Raw genomic sequence first — 20,624 nt, forward strand, 5'->3', positions numbered from 1 at the left:
CAACCTCCACCTCCTGGGTTCAAGTGATTCTCGTGCCTCAGCCTCCTGAGTAGCTGGGATTACTGGCATGCACCACCACACCTGGTTAATATTTTGTATTTTTTTGCAGAGCTGGGGTTTCGCCATGTTGCCCAGGCTGGTCTCAAACTCCTGGGCTCAAGCCATCCTTCCACATTGGCCTCCCAAATTGCTAGGATTACAGGCGTGAGCCACCACGCCCAGCCAAGGAAAACAATTTCTGGAGTCTGAGCAGGTATCTGTCTTCTCATGTTTGGGACTTTTTTTGTTGTTGCTGAGACAGTCTCTCTGTTGCCCAGGCTGGAATGCAGTGCTGTAATTATAGCTCACTGCAGTCTCGAATTCCTGCACTCAAGCGATCCTCCCACCTCAGCTTCTCATGTAGCTAGGACTACAGGAGCACACCATCATGCCCAGCAAATTATTATTATTTTTTTTAATAGAGACAGGGTCTCACTATGTTGTCCAGGCTGGTTTTAAACTCCTGGCCTCAAGTGATTCTCCCACTTCTACTTCCCAAAACAGTGGGATTATAGGTGTGAGCTGCCTTGCCTGGCTGGGACCTTTAAGAGCTCCAGAGAGAACATTTCAGTAAACAAAACCCACATCCAGCCCTGTTAATTCAGTGGAAAATGAGGCCTTCCCCTACTTAAATGTCCTCATTTGGACAACTAGACACTGAGAAAGGCCTTAGCATGGGCCCGGTACTTGCTGGGCCCATTAACTCATTTAGTTTCATGTCGACATTCCCTTACAGATGAAGGATCTGAGGCTCAGAAGCATGAAGACATGTGCCCAAGATCACATAATCAGAAGGTAGCAGAACTGGGATCTGAACGACTATCTGCTCTTCTGGAGTGTGCCATTCACACTCCACTAAACTCCAGTACACACGTTTATCTGGAATCCACTCAGGTAGGGGCTGCCAGTTTCAACAGACAGTAATTATAAAACAAGCACATGAAAAAAATTCCAACCCCATTCCAGCTAGCCATGGACTGGCCTATAAACAGAGGTCAAAGTGTAACAAAAAACAAATGCATCCCACATCTGTCAAGATTTAAGACCTTGTAAATCTCATTTAATTCATTCTTAAAAGTGAATCAGTAAATAGATAATACTCGCTCCTAGGTCTTTCACTAAAAGCTTGGACATAATTAATCTTTAGAAGCCAGCGTGACTGATGTCCTTTATCTTTTCATCAAAGTGCTTACCACTGTTATATAATTTTACTACCTCAATGATAATGAAAAAACATAACCTATTAAAATGACCTCCAATCCCAGACATCATCAACACCAAATGCCAATTGAGGCATTTACTCTGAACCACAGAAGTTGTACTTATATGCCAGGAAGGTCATCCTCAATAAGCATTCACCATCCATGGCAAAGTTATACCTACCAATTCAGTCCTTAATTCAGGTAAGATGTTTCTGCTCTTTGGTAAATAGGACATTACCATTAAATTTTCTATGAAAATGTATGTATCAGCAACATTGAAAATGGTAACTCAGACTACCTCTAGGATGTGAAAACGGTAACTCTTAGAACAAATTTTGGGGGAGACCAGTAACTAGGTTGATGAGAGATAAAATAAGCAAATACCTGGCAACGTGGGCCGTGTACTGGCACAGCTCTGTGCTTCCTGGAGTACTTTCGTCTGGAGCTGCAGCCGGGGTACCAGTCCCACTCACAGGGAGATGACAGTAATGTGGTACTTCGCACCCTGGAAAAGACAGTGTTGTTAAAAATCCAACATGCTCATTCCCTGCATGGTAAGATTTTGGGAAATGCATGGAAGTCCACATACCATACAATTTGCTTGTTTTTAGGATGACTTTTAGTACCTTCACAGACTTATGCAATTGTCACCACGATCCATTTAGTACCTTCACAGAGTTATGCAACTGTCACCACAATCCTTTTTCTTTTGAGACGGAGTTTTGCTCTTGTTGCGCAGGCTGGGGTGCAATGGTGTGATATCGGCTCAGCACAACCTCCGCCTGCCGGGTTCAAGCAATTCTCCTGCCTCTACCTCCTGAATAGCTGGGATTACAAGCATGCCCTACCACACCCGGCTAATTTTGTATTTTTAGTAGAAACGGGGTTTCTCCATGTTGGTCAGGCTGGTCTTGAACTCCCGACCTTAGGTGATCCGCTCACCTTGGCTTCCCAAAGTACTGGGATTACAGGTGTCAGCCACCGAGCCCGGCCCACAATTCATTTTGGAATATCTTCATTACCCCCACAAAAAAAGCCCCATAACCCTTAGCCATCATTCCCTGATCCCCCAATTCTCTCCCTGCCTCTTGGCTCTAGGCAACCACCAATCTAATTTTTTACTCTATAGATTTATCTATTCTGAATATTTCATATAAATGGACTCATATGATATGAGACCTTTTGTGACTGCCTTCTTTTACTTAGCTTAATGTATTCAGGGTTCACTGATGTTGTGGCATACATCAGCACTTCATTTCTTTTTATGGCCAAATAATATTCCATTGTATGGATATACCACATTTTATTATCTATTCATCAGTTGGTGGAGGTTTGGGTTGTTTCTACTCTTTGGCCATTATGAACACTTGTTGTACAAATGTTTATGTGGATATATGTTTTCATTTCTCTCAGAAATAATGGAATTGCTGCCCCTAATGTTTTCAGTCTTCAAAAAATGGAGAAAGTGAACTGCCACCTAAACTTTGGTATCACCAGTTCACCTAAGGATCACTCTGAGAAACAAGATCTTATAAGAATTCGCCTTTCAGGTTAAACAAATATTCAGCTGGTGAGGAAATAGCTAGAACAAAATATTTTAGGCTGGACACGGTGGCTCACACCTGTAATTCCAGCACTTAGGGAGGGTGAGGCGGGCGGATCATCTGAGGCCAGGAATTCGATCAAGACCAGCCTGGCCAACATGGTGAAACCCCATCTCTACTAAAAATACACAAATTAGCTAGGCCAGGCGCGGTGGCCCACGCCTGTAATCCCAGCACTTTGGGAGGCCAAGGCAGGCGGATCATGAGGTCAGGAGATCAAGACCATTCTGGCTCACACGGTGAAACCCCGTCTCTACTAAAAATACAAAAAAATTAGTCAGGCGTGGTGGCGGGCGCCTGTAGTCCCAGCTACTCGGGAGGCTGAGGCCGGAGAATGGCGTGAACCCAGGAGGCAGAGCTTGCAGTGAGCTGAGATTGCGCCACTGCACTCCAGAATGGGAGACAGAGTGAGACTCTGTCTCAAAAAAAAAAAAATTAGCCAGGTGTGGTGGCGGGGGACGGGGCACTGTAATCCCAGCTACTCAGGAGGCTGAGGCAGGAGAATCGCTGGAATTCAGGAGGCAGAGGTTACAGTGAGGCGAGATCTTGCCACTGCATTCCAGCCTGACGACAAGAGTGAAACTCTGTCTCAAAAAAAAAAGGAAAAAATTTTTTATTATGGTAAAATATACATAATATAAAATTTACCATTCCAAAGTATACTACAGAGAAAACATTTTAAACTAAGGGGGAATTTGTTTTTCATAGCATTTATAATACTGGCTTGTGTTTATTGTTTTGTTTTTTGAGACAGAGTCTCACTTGTCGCCCAGTCTGGAGTACAGTGGCACGATCTCGCCTCACTGCAACCACAGCCTCCTGGGTTCAAGCAATTTTCCTGCCTCAGCCTCTCAGGTAGCTGGGATTACAGGCACGTGCCACCACGGACGGCTAATTTTTGTATTTTCAGTAGAAACAGGGTTTCACCATGTTGGCCAGGCTGGTCTCGAATTCCTGACCTCAAGTGATCCACCCACCTTGGCCTCCCAAAGTGCTGGGATTACAGGCATGAGCCACCGCGCCTGGCCTAGACTTGTGTTTATATTTATTGGTTGCTCACCAGCAGGGCAGATGGCAAATACTTTCTCATTTTACCCCTAAGACCAAGAAACCCAAGAAATACCCCTTCTGCACATTCTTATGAAGCCTGCATGTGCCTTTCAAATACCACAAGGAGGCAAGCTCCTTTCTGGGTTGAGCTTGTGAAGGCAGCTTCACTCGGGCAGTCACAGGAAAAACTTTCAGTGGGAGGAAGAATGCAGCCTCTCACCAGTTCTGGACATACTCTTCTGTTTGCTAGACAAAGTGATATTGTGACATCTGTGCAAAACACTCTACTCCCTACACGATGAAGTAGAAAGAAAAGATGGTGTCGATTTTATTTGTACGGGCGGGAGGCACATTTCCCTTCTCCGAGGATCAGCAGGAAATGCAGGCAAAGGCTAAAGCTAGGCCATCTGGACATCCTACAAAGCAAGCAGCGGGATTAGAGCCCAGCCCATACATGGTTTCTATTATTACTTCCAAAGATAAATAAATGGCTTACAAATCGAGAGGTGCTTGGTTATGCTTTTGGCTTCATATGCAAACTTTTCTACAGATATCAGCTCCAAAGAGAGCTTATTTCTTTTATTAAAATGGCTTGCTTTTTAATTCAAGCAGTTTTCTGCATTTCTAAGGCATCTTGGTTTTAACTTTTTCTATAATAATCCAAGGAGTTTTGTCATGTATACAAACTCCCAATAACAATCAGTTGTTTCTAAAATACACTATTATTGAATAGAGCCTCTAAATTAAGAGAACACTTGGCAGAAAGAAATAAAATATATTCTTGGATTTCAATAGTATTGACAGATAATGTAAAATTGTCAGGTAACATGAGTTAAAGCTGAAAAACTTTACAGATTTCAAAAGGAAGATTCATAGGTGGCTGAGTATTTTATTTTAGTATTTGGGTATCAGTTCTTTTTATTCTATCTTTCTTCATTTGTGGCTATACTGAAACCGAGTTAGCACTGGAAAATATTTCCTGAGCACCCACCATGTGCTGGGCAATGGGCAAATATGCACATGTATAAGTCATCCACTCTCTGTTTCAATGAACTTGCAACACTCAGTCAATTGTCGGTTGGTAGCTGTTCGTTTTGGCCAATCATGCAACTGTACAGTTTGCAGAATAGAAGCCCAAGCACATCCTTGCTTGCAGACAGCAAGAAAAAGTATTACAGAGTGGGGCTGGGCATGGTGGCTCATGCCTGTAATCCCAGCACTTTGGGAGGCCGAGGCGGGTGGATCACTTGGGGTCAAGAGTTCGAGACTAGCCTGGCCAACATGGTAAAACTGCGTCTCTACTGAAAATATAAAAATTAGCCAGGCATGGTGGTATCTGTAGTCCCAGCTACTTGGGAGGTGGAGACAGGAGAATTGCTTGAATCCGGAAGGCAGAGATTACAGTGAACCAAGATCCTGCCACTGCACTCCAGTGTCCTGGGTGACACAGTGTGACTCCATCTCAAAAAAAAAAAAAAAAAAAAAAACAAAGTATTACAGAGGGGGAAGCACAAGAATAATGAATGAATTTCTTGAGGTTTTAAATACTGGATTATAACCTGACTTCCAATTGTGGCTTTTTTTTTTTTTTTTTTTCTTTTTTGGAGAGGGAGTCTCACTCTGTTGCCCAGGCTGGAGTGCAGTGACGCGATCTTGGCTCACTGCAACCTCTGCCTCCCAGGTTCAAGCAATTATCCCTGTCTTAGCCTCCAAAGTAGCTGGGATTACAAGAGCCCGCCACCACTCCCGGTCAATTTTTGTACTTTTAGAGATGGGGTTTCACCATGTTGGTGAGGCTGGCCTCGAACTCCGGACCTCAGGTGATCTGCCCACCTCAGTCTCCCAAAGTACTGGGATTACAGATGTAAGCAACTGCTCCCAGCCTCAGTTGTGTTTTAAAATGCAAAAGCAGCTGTTCCTAAAAACTATGCAGTATTACATGTATGTTGTAGTAATCAGAATACTTCTTGAAAAGAATGAATGAGACAGAGTTCTTGGGAGAAAAAAAATCAGCCTCACTATCTAGTCAACCAGGCCAACAGAAAGTTCTAGTCAAAATGCTCCTAGGACAACTTCTTTCCATAGAAGCTCAGCCAATAACTTACTCTCCTACTGCTGGTATCTTTAACAGCTGCTGAGAGGGGCGGTATTGGGACTGAAAGCCATCAGGAAGATCAGAAAGTACAAGATTAATCAGGAGGGGTGAACTGGCCCCAGGTCAGAAGCAGAGCAGGTCGAAACTCCTGGGCTTATCAATGGTGAGGTCACACCTGTGAATAGCCACTGCACTTCTGCCTGAGCAATACAGTGAGAGTCTCTCCCTATTTTTTTTTTTTTTTTTTTTTAAGAAAGAGGCCAGGTGCAGTGGTTCACACCTGTAATCCCAGCACTTTGGGAGGCCGAGGCAGGCAGATCACACTATGAAACCCTGTCTCTACTAAAAATACAAAAAATTAGCCGGGTGTGGTGACACGTACCTATAATCTCAGCTATTCAGGAGGCTGAGGCAGGAGAATCACTTGAACCTGGGAGGCAGAAGTTGCAGTGAGCTGAGATTGCCCTGCTGCACTCCAGCCTGGGTGACAGACCGAGACTCCGTCTCAAAAAAATAAAAATAAATAAATAAATAAAAAGAAAGAAAGGGCCAGGCGTGGTGGCTCATGCCTGTAATCCCAGCACTTTGGGAGGCCAAGGTGGGCAGATCACCTGAGGTCAGGAGTTCGAAACCACCCTGACCAACATGGAGAAACCCCATCTCCACTAAAACTACAAAATTAGCTAGGCATGGTGGCGCATGTCTGTAATCCCAGCTACTCGGGAGGCTGAGGCAGGAGACTCTCTGGAACCCGGGAGGCAGAGGTTGCCATGAGCCGAGATTGCGCCATTGCACTCCAGTCTGGGCAACAAGAGCGAAACTCTGTCTCAAAAAAAAAAAAAAAAAAGAGAGAGAGAGAGATCAGTGAAATAATATTTCGTCCCTGTGTATTCACAGAACTCGGAGTATTATAGGTATAAGGAAGATCTTGTTTGTCCTCTGATCCAATGCTATTTCATCCAGCTTAAGGAAACGTTCTCTCTCTCAAAAAAAAGGCACGTTCAACTTCCCTTGTTAAGGGCCACTTTGTAATAACTTGACTTCTGGTTGGTTTGATTTGGGGAAATGAGGAGAGGCAGAGATCTATTTAGGTCTATTTAGGGTACTTATTCCAATTGCTAGAAGAGGTTATCTCCAAACAAAAATTAATAATCTAGCAATCAACTTGTACATCTGAATCATGTGAGCTTGTTTAGGGCGAATCTCTTCATGAAAGACCCTGAGGCAGAAACTAAGAACATCCCGTTTCTGTCTGAGAGCCAGACCCTTGATCAGGATGACTCCAATGAGGCTGAGTTTCCCACTTGTAAAATTTGAACACTAAACTAGAATTCAGGAATGGCAAATACATAGGCCACAGCTTGCATCTCCCCTATTCCCTAATCATAGGTTCAGAACAAACATCCCTAATCAGTTGCGATATTCCTTTCCCTCTAAGCCCGGGTTTGGCCTCAGGGTCCTCCTAGCTAGATACTCCAAGCACCAACCATCAGCTGGCACCTGCCTTCCACATGAAACCTGTTTGCCATCACTGGCAAAGGTCCTCCCAGTTCTAAACTTCGGTCATTCTGAGACTAAGGTCTGGGCTGCAGCATGCCCAATCTCGAGAGACTACTTGGAGAATCACAATGTAGTCATTACAATGTTTTCCACAGCCCTGGCTGAACAGCATTAACCTATGTGGACGCTGATCGAGTCTCTATATACCCCCTGCCCTCTCCACGCATATACATACTTCCATTTACTTTCAAGACAGTAACAGTAGAATCATAATAAGATAATTAAAATGTTGCCTCAGAATTCCATTCTAAAGCATCCCTAAGATTTCCCAAAGAAATATTTATTTTTCTTCTAATAAAATGCACCCTTTTACAGATGGGAAGAAAATCTATCTAAATCAAATGTCTCACCAGTGGCACTATTGACACTGTGGGCTGGATAATTCTTCGTTGCAGGGGGCTGTCCTGTGCATTGTGGATGTTGGGCAGTATCCCCAGACTCTACCAAGTAGATGCCAATAGCAACCCCTGGACTATAGCGAGAAAAAAATGCCCCCAGACATTGACAACTGTCCCCTGGGGAGCCAAATTCCCCATTTCCACCTCCCCATAGACAGCCACTGACCTAAATTATTCTAGTAGTTCTCGTGGGGAGATAGAACAATGAGTAATTTTCCCCCTTATTTTTCTGTATTTTCTAAATCTTCTATAATGAATGTACATTGTTCATATGACAAAAAATAAGCTAGTAACAGTCTAATTATTGAAAAGAAATATTTGCTACACAGATGCAAGTTGATCAGTACATGCTACTGTGTGACTTATTCAATTTAAAAATTAAATTCAGATCCTAAAAATACTGTCTACCATACAGGCACCTTAAATTCAACTTGTCTTTAATGTGTAAAAAGCACAAAAGAAAGACTTCAGGGAAGGAAGTTAGAACTAAGGCTTGTAGCTATGCATAAAGAACTTCTAAACCTTTCTGCATCATGGTAAATCAATGGGACTGCAGAAAGAGATGTCGAATGAAAACTGCTGTTTCAAGCAAAGTATTTCACCGAAACATAGTCTGCGCATACACTTTAATCAGAAAAACACTTGTATTGTTGAAAAACATTATAGTAATAAGGCATATTTTCTTCATTCTTAAGAATTGCTACCTTTGTAAACCATGTAAAAAAAAAACTTTCAAAATCAGAAAATTAAATATCTAGATTGTAAAAATGGGCTCTAGACACACCCATTATTCATCTCCTTGGGTATTAGAATATTATCCCACAATTTCATTCCTATTTTTAAATCAGTCTAGGAGTTCCATCTCCACCAAAAAGAAACAAGTTCTTAATGAAGAACTCATTTATTATCCCCACAAGACAGAGGACCCTTTTTTCTATCTGGGTCCCCAAAACAGCCAAAAAGTATTTACATCTATAGCGAGAAGCTTCCAGCTTCCACTGCTTACCCAGGTTGTTGCCAAAGGTTCACGTGTCTTCTGCTCTCAGGTAGAAGTTCTCTTTTGTTAAGTGGGGTAATACCAACTGCTGCTTCCAAAATACCGATATATTTCTTATACCTCATCTTGTCTCTCTCGATACAAGGTCCTGTAAATTTCAGTCACTGTTCACCTGAAGCAACTGAACTAATCTTTACTGGAAGCTGCTGTTCCTTTGGATGTTCTCTATGTAGCCCTAGCTAGATCTATTAAACACAACCGTGGTGATGGGGGGCAGACCACAAATAAAGAGAATGTCTTTCAGATTTCCCTGCAATGGCAGCATTATACAAGGCTACATAATTCTGAATAAAGCACTAATGAAAATGATTTGCAGGAATGACTGCGGTTTTAAACACGGCGATCTAATGTACACTCCAATTAATCCGCACATAAATCTTTGAGGCCGCTAATCCTTCAAGAACTAATGGCTCATGAGGTGATTTATCTCAAGGTCTGGTAATAATTGGTCCAAAAAGCCTGCCTGCTGCTGGATGAACTAAAATCAGAAGCAGATTTGCTCTTTCTACAAATATATCTCTCTCTAAAAGACTGTGCTTTGACAAATGAGGGAGGAATTCCAGTTGTCATTTTATAGCAATGCATTTCTAAATACTATAAACTCCTTGCTTGGGTCAATAGCAAAGATTAATTAAGAAACAATTTGGTGGGTTTTGTTTGTTTGTTTGTTTGTTTGAGACAAAGTCTGGCTCTGTCGCCCAGGCTGGAGTTCTGTGACACGATCTTGGCTCACTGCAAGCCCCGCCTCCCGGGTTCACATCATTCTCCTGCCTCAGCCTCTCGAGTAGCTGGGACTACAGGCGCCCGCCACCACGCCCGGCTAATTTTTTGTATTTTTAGTAGAAACGGGGTTTCACCGTGTTCGCCAGGATGGTCTCGATCTCCTGACCTTGTGATCCGCCCGCCTCGGCCTCCCAAAGTGCTGGGATTACAGGCGTGAGCCACCATGCCCAGCAATTTGGTGGGTTTTTAAAATTATTATTAAAAACATCTTTTTAAATACCTCTAGAACCCAACATGTGCAATCCCTGCCAGCATGAAAATACATTGTTTGGAGAGGTTCAGAATCTACTTCATCTCTATTTTTTTAAAGTCTCCTCTTGGTTTTGAAGAGCTTCCTTACCCTTTGTCCATGGGTAAAGGTGGACCACCCATCTTGGTGGCCCACTCAATGGACCATGGTACACATGATCCACATACCGGGTCAACCAGTCTTCCCTGGGATGAACATATGACTGTAGGAGGGCAATGTCCTGTTTCCACTGGATTTGCTAACCAAGGCTGATAGGAAGTTGGAGCTCTTGATAGTAGTCATGTGCCCCGCCACATGGAGAGGGCTCTTTATATTATATTATATTATATTATATTATATTATATTATATTATACCAAGAGAAATGTCATGACATCACGCGAGCTTCTGGATCTAGCTATGCTGGAGGCCACTGTCACCCTAGGAGATTCCAGTTATCGTTTTATGAAAGCTAATAAATTGACTCTTGTGAAATTTAATTTTAGTTGAGTTTCTGTCACTCTGAGAGTTCTGACTTACATAGCTCCTTCCTCACCAACTTCTTCAAGCTTTTTTTTTTTTTTCTATTTGATGTGCTATGGTAACATACAAGAGTCACGCTGCTCTTTGTCTAAACAAACCCATACATAAAGGGAAGCAAAATAGAAGGGGAGCCATTATGTTATGTTAACTGTGATTAACCTACATGTCCCAAGTGAGTGTTCCAAACCCTTCCCCATCCCCCCAAATCTTAAACCCTACTTCTATAGGTTCTCTTTCCTCATTAGCAAGTTTCTTTTCATCTAAATGACCTAAATCTCCAAAGTGAGGTGCACGTACCAACAATCTTTGGGATGTGGGAAGAAAGTATTAAGCCATCTATTTCCTCTTTTCTTCTCTCATGGTTTAAAAATTTGGGTGTTGCTGGGCATGGTGGCTCACATCTGTAATCCTAGCACTTTCAGAGACTAAGGAAGGAGGATCACCTGAGCCCATGAGTTCGAGGCTGCAGCAAGCTATAATCATGTCATTTTATTCCAGCCTGGGTGACAGAGAGAGACTCTATCTCAAAAAAAAAAAAAAAACAACGAATGTTTGTGTTTTAAATATTCATAATATTTACCTTGAGAACTAATATATTTTAAATTGTAATAAGGTACATTATTTACAAACTAATATATTCATGTATATGGTAGACTGTACTTAAAAATCTGACAGGGTATATTAAAGTTCGGTGACTTTAAATAACCCTTCAACTACTCCCTAAGCCTCAATTTCCCTGTTTATGAGAGGACTGAATAGATGAAGGCTAAGTTTTCTTCCAAAAACAACAAAAGACCAAGAGCTCCCACTTCACTTGGCCTGATTATGCAATTAATATAATCTGACCACAATAAAATAAAAAAACAAGGGTTAAACCATTTGGTCTTGGAATATTTCATTTCCATAGTATTCATGAATATTACTCCCACTGGTTGTTCTGCAAACAATTAGTACCAGTTAGTCCCAGGAATTCTTTTATAGGCTGAACTTGGCTGGCTACAGCTGCCACCTCTGAGTAAAGGTCCCATACAGCCCTCATTTAATCATACAGGAAGATGTAATTACACTCACACAACAGTCATTGTTCTAACAAATTGTATTTCTGATGACGCATGATAAAAATTACTATACAGTACTCTCAAATAAGAAACAAAGCCTGAGCTAACAATAAGAAAAAATCAACTTAAACTTGTTACCCATTGGAAGCCGTTCTCCTGCAGTGAAAAGTGACATGATATTTTGCAAATGGGATGTTTTAAAGTTTCATTTTATTGGAATTTTTGGTGCGCTTAACATGCAGCTCTTACAGTGATTCTTATCTATGATGATTTCATATAAAATTAAAATTGCATCTTTCATTAGGAAAATAATTCTGCCTTAGCAAATATTAGAATTTGATTTTCTTCCATAAATTAGACTGTTCAATTTGCTAATTTATTTATTCATTTTTTAAAATTGTCATCTTTGTGTGGAATCTCTCATAATTGTACATAAGGTTAATAACACAGGAAATAATAAATCTAACCAAAATGCCCCTTCCAGATATGACACTTTCTTTATAATTCTAGAAATTATTTAGAAATATGCATGTATTGGGTTAATTCCCTTAGCATTCTAGAAATTGTTTATAACTGCAACTATTAACTAAAAATCATTTATCTATTAAAAAATGTTTTTAAATATACATGATCCAAAAAAGCTTTTAAGTCAGCATGCTCAGGTTTTCTTTCTGGATGATTAAAATTGAATATAAAACTTCACAGATCAGACTGACATTTCCTTTGAACGAATATTTCTACTTTATTTCTTCTGGAGAAAGACAGTGGCCATGCTTCTTCACTGGGTGTTTTAACAGTTACTGTGCTTTGGAAGTATAAAAATGGAAATGAACTAATGCCCTGTACAGTCTGTTTTATAGGGTGTGGTCTGCTTTTCGGGAGCTGGAAAGAGCTTTAACTAAAAGTAGAAGAGTTAGGGAAACAGCAATTTTTTTGTTTTTGCTTTTTTAGCTCTACTGAAAAAAGCATTTCATTTCTCTCCTCCTTAATATGTTCATAAATATCTTTACATATTTGCTACTCAGATGCCCCACCAATACACTGTAAGAAGAGCAGATTACATGATATACAATAATTACCAAAGAGTTTATAAAGCTTAGTGTGGCTCTTCTAGACTCACCCCGCTCAGCCCAAACTAGCCATCTCTCCCCAGAGTCATTCATCCTCAGAACATATTCACTATTGGGTTTAAACTATTACCTTCAACTGGATGTCATCAAATCTATCACTCCAATCCTGTCCTCTGGCACAACGCAGTATCTATTGGAAATAACGCATGTGCCCAACCCCAGCTGCAGTGCCCCTCGCCTTTTCCTGCTTCTGCGCATCCACCTCCTGGTTCACCCAGCATGAGACCTTGAAGACACCCTCACCCATTCCTGTGTGTGCCCAGTCATACCAACCCCGTGACACAGGGGAAAGACTTGGTTTGAATCCCACCTCTACTGTTTAAGATGTCGTGACCGTGAACAAGTTACTGACCTTTCTGAACCTCTGTTCCATCATTCATACAGCTAGACTAAGACCACAAGGGCTTGTTTTAAATAATAAATGCAGCCGGGCATGGTGGCTCACGCCTGTAATCCCAGCACTGTGGCAGGCCGAGGTGGGTGGATCACATGAGGCCAGGAGTTCAAGACCTGCCTGGCCAACATGGTGGAACGCTGTCTGTACTAAAAACACAAAAATTAGCCGGGCATGGTGGTGGGCACCTGTAATCCCAGCTACTCGGGAGGCTGAGGCATAAGAATCACTTGACCCTAGGAGGTGGAGGTTGCAGTGAGCCAAGATCATGATACCGCACTCCAGCCTGAGTGACAGAGTGAGACTCTACCTCAAAATAAATGAATAAATAATGCCATAATGTATATCCATTCGGTGGATATCATCCCTCCCTCCTTTCCTCTCTCCCATCTGTCCTTCTTTTTCCATTCCTAATGCCTCTTCAAGAAGAGTGGTCCTTGTGGGAAAAACAGTGAGACTGAAAGACAGGCTGTCTGGAGGGTACAGGGACCCCAGGGCTGGAGTGAGCGGTGGAAAACACCACAAAGAAAGGAAAGCAGGCTCCTGAGTCCTGCTGCGGGAAGCAGAGGAAAGGGGCCTGGCTCTGGTGGGCCAGCTGGGGAGGCCCTCCCTTGTGCTTGTGATTCGTCCTAGATTTTTAACCCCTGCTACTGAATAGTTAAAGCCAAAATTAAAATCACTTAATCGAATGCCCTTCCCAAACAACTTGCATATATATAACAATTCATGGATTCTTTGAGTACTCTCAGTCCTAAGAAATAAAAACTTTAAGGCTGGGTGCAGTAGCTCACACCTGTAATCCCAGCACTTTGGGAGGCTGAGGCAGGCAGATCACCTGAGGTCAGGAGTTCGAGACTAGCCTGGCCAACACAACCCATCTCTACTAAAAAAAAAAATACAAAAATTAGCTGGGTGTGGTGGTGCACGCCTGTAGTCCCAGCTACTTGAGAAGCTAAGGCAGGAGAATCACTTGAGCCTGGGAGGCGAAGGTGGCAGTGAGCCGAGATGGCACCACTGCATTCCAGCCTGGGCGACAGCGAGACTCTGTCTCTCAAAAAAACAAAAAGAAATAAAAAAACTCTGAACTCCTTATGTGAGGGAACACCATTCCCTATTACTGTTGGTAGAAATTGATCTTATGCTGTGTCTGCTATGAGCCTAGAGTTGTAGGATTCTAGCAGTTCCCTTGCCTGGGAACACATGAGCAAGGAGGTGTTGCACAGAATTCAGAATCTTGGCAGGAGCTGGTTTAAGACAAGTGTGGCTTGACCATTCATTGGGTGAGGGTAATATCAGTCATCTCTGCTCTGGAATTTTAGGGAAGGAATCCCCCTCACGTCAGAACTGGGAACTTGGTAGTGACTACACTGGGTATGATGTGTTGGGATACAGCAGTCGGCTGACAGCAGCTGAAGAGAGTAGTTCACGTGATCCCAGGCTGCACCTGCTGACACACCCATCCCACTCTGTAGCATGAATTGGGAGACCACACTGCCTGGGAATGAAGTCCAGCTCCATCACTGACTAGCTGTGTGACTTTGGAAGAGTCAATATCTCTGCCTCAGTTTTCTGTAAAGCGGGGCTAATAACAATGCCTACCTCATAGAGTTGTTTTTAAAATTACACCAGTTATTACATGGAAAGCATTTAGCACATGTAACATCCAGCACATAATATACACCGTGTAAGTGTATTTTAATTTCCTTGCTGACTAGTTGTGGCTTCATTTCTTCCAGAAAGCTTTCTTTGGTTGAATCCCCAGACTGGGTTGGGTGTTCCTATTCTGCCTTCTCACGTACTTTGGGCTTCATCTATTAAAACTGGAACCACGATGACTTAAAATGTGTTTAAGCACGTGCGGAGGAAAGGGTGGGCACTCTGAGGTCATGGAAGATTAAGCAGAGGAAAGAAGGAGGCCGGGGCAGCTCTGAGGGTGTTTGAGTTCCATACTGATCTAAGCCTGCCCCCAACGCTCTTGGCAGCGGTCACCTACTTGCTCTAGACAAAGGTTTGACTCCAGGCAGAAGCCTGCCCAGTGACCACAGTGTTGTGCTCCAGTTGGCCAGAAAGGCCTCAGGGGACTCTGTGGCAATATAGGGCCCTATGGAGGAACTTTGTCCTGCTACAGAGCTGTTGCTCTTGGTAAACCCAGGAGACACTGTCGAGTTCGAGACAGAAGGACCTGGCTACAGGAGACCTGGTCTCGCTCTCGCTGCTCATCAATGGGCGATGGTAGCTGTGCCACGAGCTGCTGCATTAATAGCTCTCTTGATTTTAGGTAGAATTTCTTATTCTGCCTGAATTAGTTTCCTGGGGCTGCCACAAGAAAATACCACAGACTGGGTGGCTTCAACAACAGAAATTCATTATCTCATGCTTGCAAATCTAAGACCAAGGTGCTGGGAGGGTGGGTCCTGCAAGGTCTGTGAGGGAAGGAGCTGCTCCAGGTCACTCTCTCTAGCTTGCGAAGGCCCATCTTTTCTCTATGGCTCCACATCACCCTCCCTCTGTATGTGTCTGTGTCCAAATTTCCTCCTCTTATAGGAACAGATTGGATTAGGGCCCACCTTAATGATCTCATTTTAGCTTGATTAACTCTATAAACACCGCATCTCCAAATAAAGGCACATTCTGAGGAACTGGGGGTTGGGACTTGAACATATGAATTTTGGAGGTGGGAAATACAATTCAACCCATAACACTGACTAAACTAAAAGATTTTGTTTATTTGTTTGGTTGTTTTTTTGAGATGAAATCTCACTCTATCACCCACGCTGGAGTGCAGCGGCTCAATCTCAGCTCACTGCAACCTCCGCCTCCAGGGTTCAAGCAATTCTCCCACCTCAGCCTCCCCAGCAGCTGGGATTACAGGTGCGAGCCACCACACTCAGCTAATTTTTTTGTATTTTTAGTAGAGACAGAGTTTTACCATGTTGGCCAGACTGGTCTCGAACTCCTGACCTCAGGTGATCTGCCCACCTTGGCCTCCCAAAATGCTGGGATTATAGGCCTGAGCCACTGCACCCAGCCCTTTTTTTTTTTTTTTTTTGAGATGGAGTCTCGCTGTGTCACCCAGGCTGGAGTGCAGTGGTGTGATCTCAGCTCACTACAACATCTGCCTTCCAGGTTCAAGCGATTCTCCTGCCTCAGTCTCCCAGGTAGCTGGGATTACAGGCATGCGCCACCGTGCCCAGCTAATTTTGTATTTTGAGTAGAGATGGGGTTTCTCCATGTTGGTCAGGCTGATGACACACACAGAGCATTGCTCTGAGCAGTGGGTGTTGCTTCCTTAGAGACAGGAGGGTCCCAACCTCTTCCCTCTCCTCCTGCTCTTTCCCAAATCTGTTTCCAGTGAATCCAAATGTGGAGTTCATGACAAGAGGATATCCTCTTCCTTCTCCTTCTCCAGGAAGCCTGAGTGAACACCCCCTACCACCATCACCAGGCTTCTCACCAAGGGGTCATTGTCCTCCTCATCCTCTCCCTCTCCCTCATGGGCTGAGTTTTGCCCCAGACACCCCCAACCAGGAAATGGATGTGAGTTTCCTCCTGCATTCACTGAGCTTGCACGTGACCCTAGTAGTCAAGATCCAGAAACACTGCAAAGTCTTTAAGACATTTTGTTCTAAATTTTTCCTATAAAATATTTCCAAATCATCTACATTTATTTTTAGCTAAAAAAAACTTTTTTACATAAGTAGTTCTACATTTTCTCAAACTGTATTATGATTTGATTAGTATTATAAATTTTAGAATACCTTTTACCATCATTGAAGTTATTCTCCTCATAGTATACACTCTACTAAAATGAATTGTACATTTTAACTTGATGACTCAGTTCATTATTTATTTATTTTTTTCAGCAGAGATGAGGTCTCATGATGTCACGCAGACTGGTCTCAAACTCCTGGTCTCAAGTGATCCTCCCGCTTTGGCCTCCCAAAGTGCTGGAATTATAGACATGAGCCACTGCACCCATTATTCTTAAAGAAACCTATTTTTTTGTCTGCAGTTCAGCCACAAGACACATTTTGAAATTGCAAAACACTTTCCTCTGCTATTGGTTCTATGGACCACAAAGACAAAAGTTTCTTGGTGGTATCAAATTTGAATTGACATCAAAAAATGATGTCTCTTTGAGCATTCTGAGATAGCCTAAAAGGTAGGTATGATGTCATAGTTATCCTTCTATCTCTAATATCTCTCCTCACTCAGGAACTAGCACTTGACAGATGTCCAGTAATATTAGAGTTTACTTCTTAAGAGTCAGGCATATATAATGATTAAGACCCTAGACTTGGCTGGGCGGGATGACTCATGGCTGTAATCTCAGCACTTTGGGAGGCTGAGGCGAATGGATCACGTGAGGCCAGGAGTTTGAGACCAGCCTGGCCAACATGGCGAAATACCATCTCTACTAAAAATGCAAAAATTAGGCCAAGCACGGTGCCTTACACCTGTAATCCCAGCACTTTGGGAAGCCGAGGCAGGTGAATCACGAGGTCAAGAAATCGAGAGCATCCTGGCCAACATGGTAAAACCCCGTCTGTACCAAAAACACAAAAATTAGCTGGGTGTGGTGGTGCAAGCCTATAGTCCCAGCTACTCGGGAGGCTGAGGCAGGAGAATCGCTTGAACCCAGGAGGTGGTGGTTGCAGTGAGCCGAGATCGCACCCCTGCACTCCAGCCTGGCAAGAGTGAAACTCCGTCTCAAAAAAAAAAAAAATTAGCTAGGTGTAGTGGCTCGTGCCTGTAATCCCAGCCACTTGGGGGCTGAGGCAGGAGAATCACTTGAATCCGGGAGGCAGAGGTTTCAGTGAGATGAGATCGTGTCACTGCACTCCAGTCTGGGTGACAGAGCAAGACTCTGCCTCAAAAAACAAACAACAACAAAAAAAAACCCCAGACTCTCGAAGCACACTGCCTGATCAGAATCCCAGGTTCACACTTAATTAGCAAATCACTTAAACTCTTCAGGGCCTGGGTTTCCTCATCTATAAACTGGGGATAATATGTTTGAGAATGAAATGTAATGACTATATGCAAAACACTTAGGTCCTGTCCCATCCAAAGTGCTATTAGAGTGCCAGCCATGATTATTTACTCAGCAAATAGTTATTGGCCTGGGTTGCTAAGAACTGAATGTCTGTATCTCCCCAAAATTCATATGTTGAAGCCCTAACCTCCAGTGCGATGGTATTTGGAGATAGGACTTTTGGGAGGTAATTAGGTTTAGATGAGGTCATGAGGGTGGGAACCTCATGATGGGATTAGTGTCCTTACAACAAGAGGGAGAAGGAGAAACAGCTCTCTCTCCCTCTCTCTCTCTCTCTCTGTTTCTCTCTCTCTCTCTCTCTCTCTCTCTCTCTCTCTCTCTCTCTCCCTCCATACTCAATGCAACTAGGAAAGGCCATGTGAGCACATAGCAAGATGGTAGCTGTCTGCAAGCCAGGAAAAGGGCCCTCAGCAAGAACCCAACCATGCTGGCACCTGGTATCAAACCTCATGTCTCCAGAGCGCTGAGAAACAAATGTCTGTTACTCAACCCACCTAGTCATTGGTACTTCATTATGGCAGCCCGAGCTGACTAAGGCACAGCTCAGACAGGTCTTTCAGGTTGCTGGGTCATACTTCCTCTATCAACCCTGGGTTTCTTGACCCCAGTTTGTCTTTCTTGAGTGGAACACTTCAGCCTTCCAAGTGGACACTTAGATCTTGCTGCAGTCCTGCCCTCTGGCAGCTGAGGTGCTAGTGACCACTGCTCCACGCTCCACCTCCATCTGGAGGACTCCTAGCTCTCCAGGTGTGTACCCCACAGGACCAGCCCTTCAGGCCTCCACCACCATCCACACTCCAGACAACAACCCCCCCTTGCCCAGGGTATCAACATTGCAACCTCCTATTTCTCCCTCTTCCCAGGAGAGACTACCTGCACCTGCTGCAGGACTTGTGTCACTGCTCAGTCTCTAATGGTTATATTTATGTTTACCTGTTCACCATCTGCCTCCTCCAGACTGTAAGCTCTGCTCTGAGGGCAGAGACCTATTTTGCTGACATTGTATCCATTTCATGTTGGGTGTTCTAGTCCAACTCCATACTCATTCATTCATTCCCTCCACATCCCCTGAGCCGGTCCCTACCAAACACTCTGATTGACATTGGAGATTCAAATAAGACCACATCATCCTTGCCCTCAAGAATCACCCAGTCTAATGGAGCAACGAGCAACTGCGACCCAGCATGCTGTCATATGGATGGGAGTGACCATGGAACCAGGACATGGTCAAACTAGGACAAAGAAGAGCATGAACAATCCTGTCCAAGGGGCTTGGCTCGGGAAAGAGAAAGAGATAAAAGAGAAAGTACTTGAGTTGGGTCTTAATAATAGGTGTACACATTCCTTAGGCTGACAAAAGAAATCTGGGGCATCCAGGCAAAGAGAAAAGTGCCTTCAAGAGCCAGAAAAATGAGGCTGGGCATGGTGGCTCACATCTGTAATTCCAGAACATTGGGAGGCCGAGGCAGGCGGGTCACTTGAGATCAGGAGTTCGAGACCAACCTGGGTAACATGGTGAATGAAACCTCATCTCTACTAAAAATACAAAACTTAGCTGCGCATGGTGGCGCACGCTGTAGTCCCAGCTACTCAGGAGGCTGAGGCAGAGGAATCACTTGAACTCAGGAGGCGGAGACTGCAGTCAGCCAAGATCAGCCACTGTACTCCAGCCTGGGTGACAGAGACCCCGTCTCAAAAAAAAAACAAAAAAAAAAAACAAAAAAAAAAACCCAGAAAAATGAAACAGGAAAGCATTCTTAGACCAGTAAGCGGAGCAATGTGGCAGGAATGCAGGCTTGTGTGCACCTATGAGCCCAGGGCTGAAGGGAACGCCTCTGAAGTGACTTGCAGAGTGAGGATGCAGCAGATGCCAGTCTTTCTGGTGAACACACACCTCTCCTTGGCTAGGCGTCGCTAAGTCATTATTTAGTGAGCATTTCTACTGTGCCAGCCCCTGAAATAAGTACCCTACATACATGATCTTGTTTAGTTCTCCCAACAGCCTTAAAAGAAAAGGTGGGCGTGGTGGCTCATGCCTGTAATCCCAGCACTTTGGGAGGCCAAGGCAGGAGAATTGCTTGAGCTCAAGCGTTCGAGACCAGCCTGGGCAATATGTTGAAACCCTGTCTCTACAAAAAATACAGAAATTAGCCGGGTGTGATGGCACATGCCTGTAGTCCCAGCTATTTGGGAGGCTGAGGTAGAAGGATCCTTTGAATCCAGGACGCAGAGGTTTCAGTGAGTCGAGATTGTGCCACTGCAGCCTGGGCAACACAGTGAGACCCTATCTTTTAAAAAGGTTATAAATTGTCCCTGTTTTTAGATGAAGAAATGAAGAAATCTAGGTACCAGGTGACTAAGTAACTTGCCCAAGGCACACAGGTAATAAATACTAGAGGTGTGATTCCTACCCAGTTTGGTCTGATTA

General features: G+C 43.6%; 1 protein-coding gene across 2 annotated transcripts in view; it reads right to left on the reverse strand.

The window, feature by feature from the left end:
* Positions 1-20,624, reverse strand: part of TJP2 (tight junction protein 2) — a 138,583-nt gene that overhangs the window by 106,838 nt on the left and 11,121 nt on the right. For both annotated transcript variants that reach the window (XM_007969438.3, XM_007969434.3), the window contains exon 2: positions 1,626-1,746. The gene's annotated coding sequence lies outside the window, so the exon portion shown is untranslated. The remainder of the gene's footprint in view (positions 1-1,625; positions 1,747-20,624) is intronic.

Source organism: Chlorocebus sabaeus, chromosome 12, assembly GCF_047675955.1.
Source record: "Chlorocebus sabaeus isolate Y175 chromosome 12, mChlSab1.0.hap1, whole genome shotgun sequence".
Taxonomy (NCBI): Eukaryota; Metazoa; Chordata; class Mammalia; order Primates; family Cercopithecidae; genus Chlorocebus; species Chlorocebus sabaeus.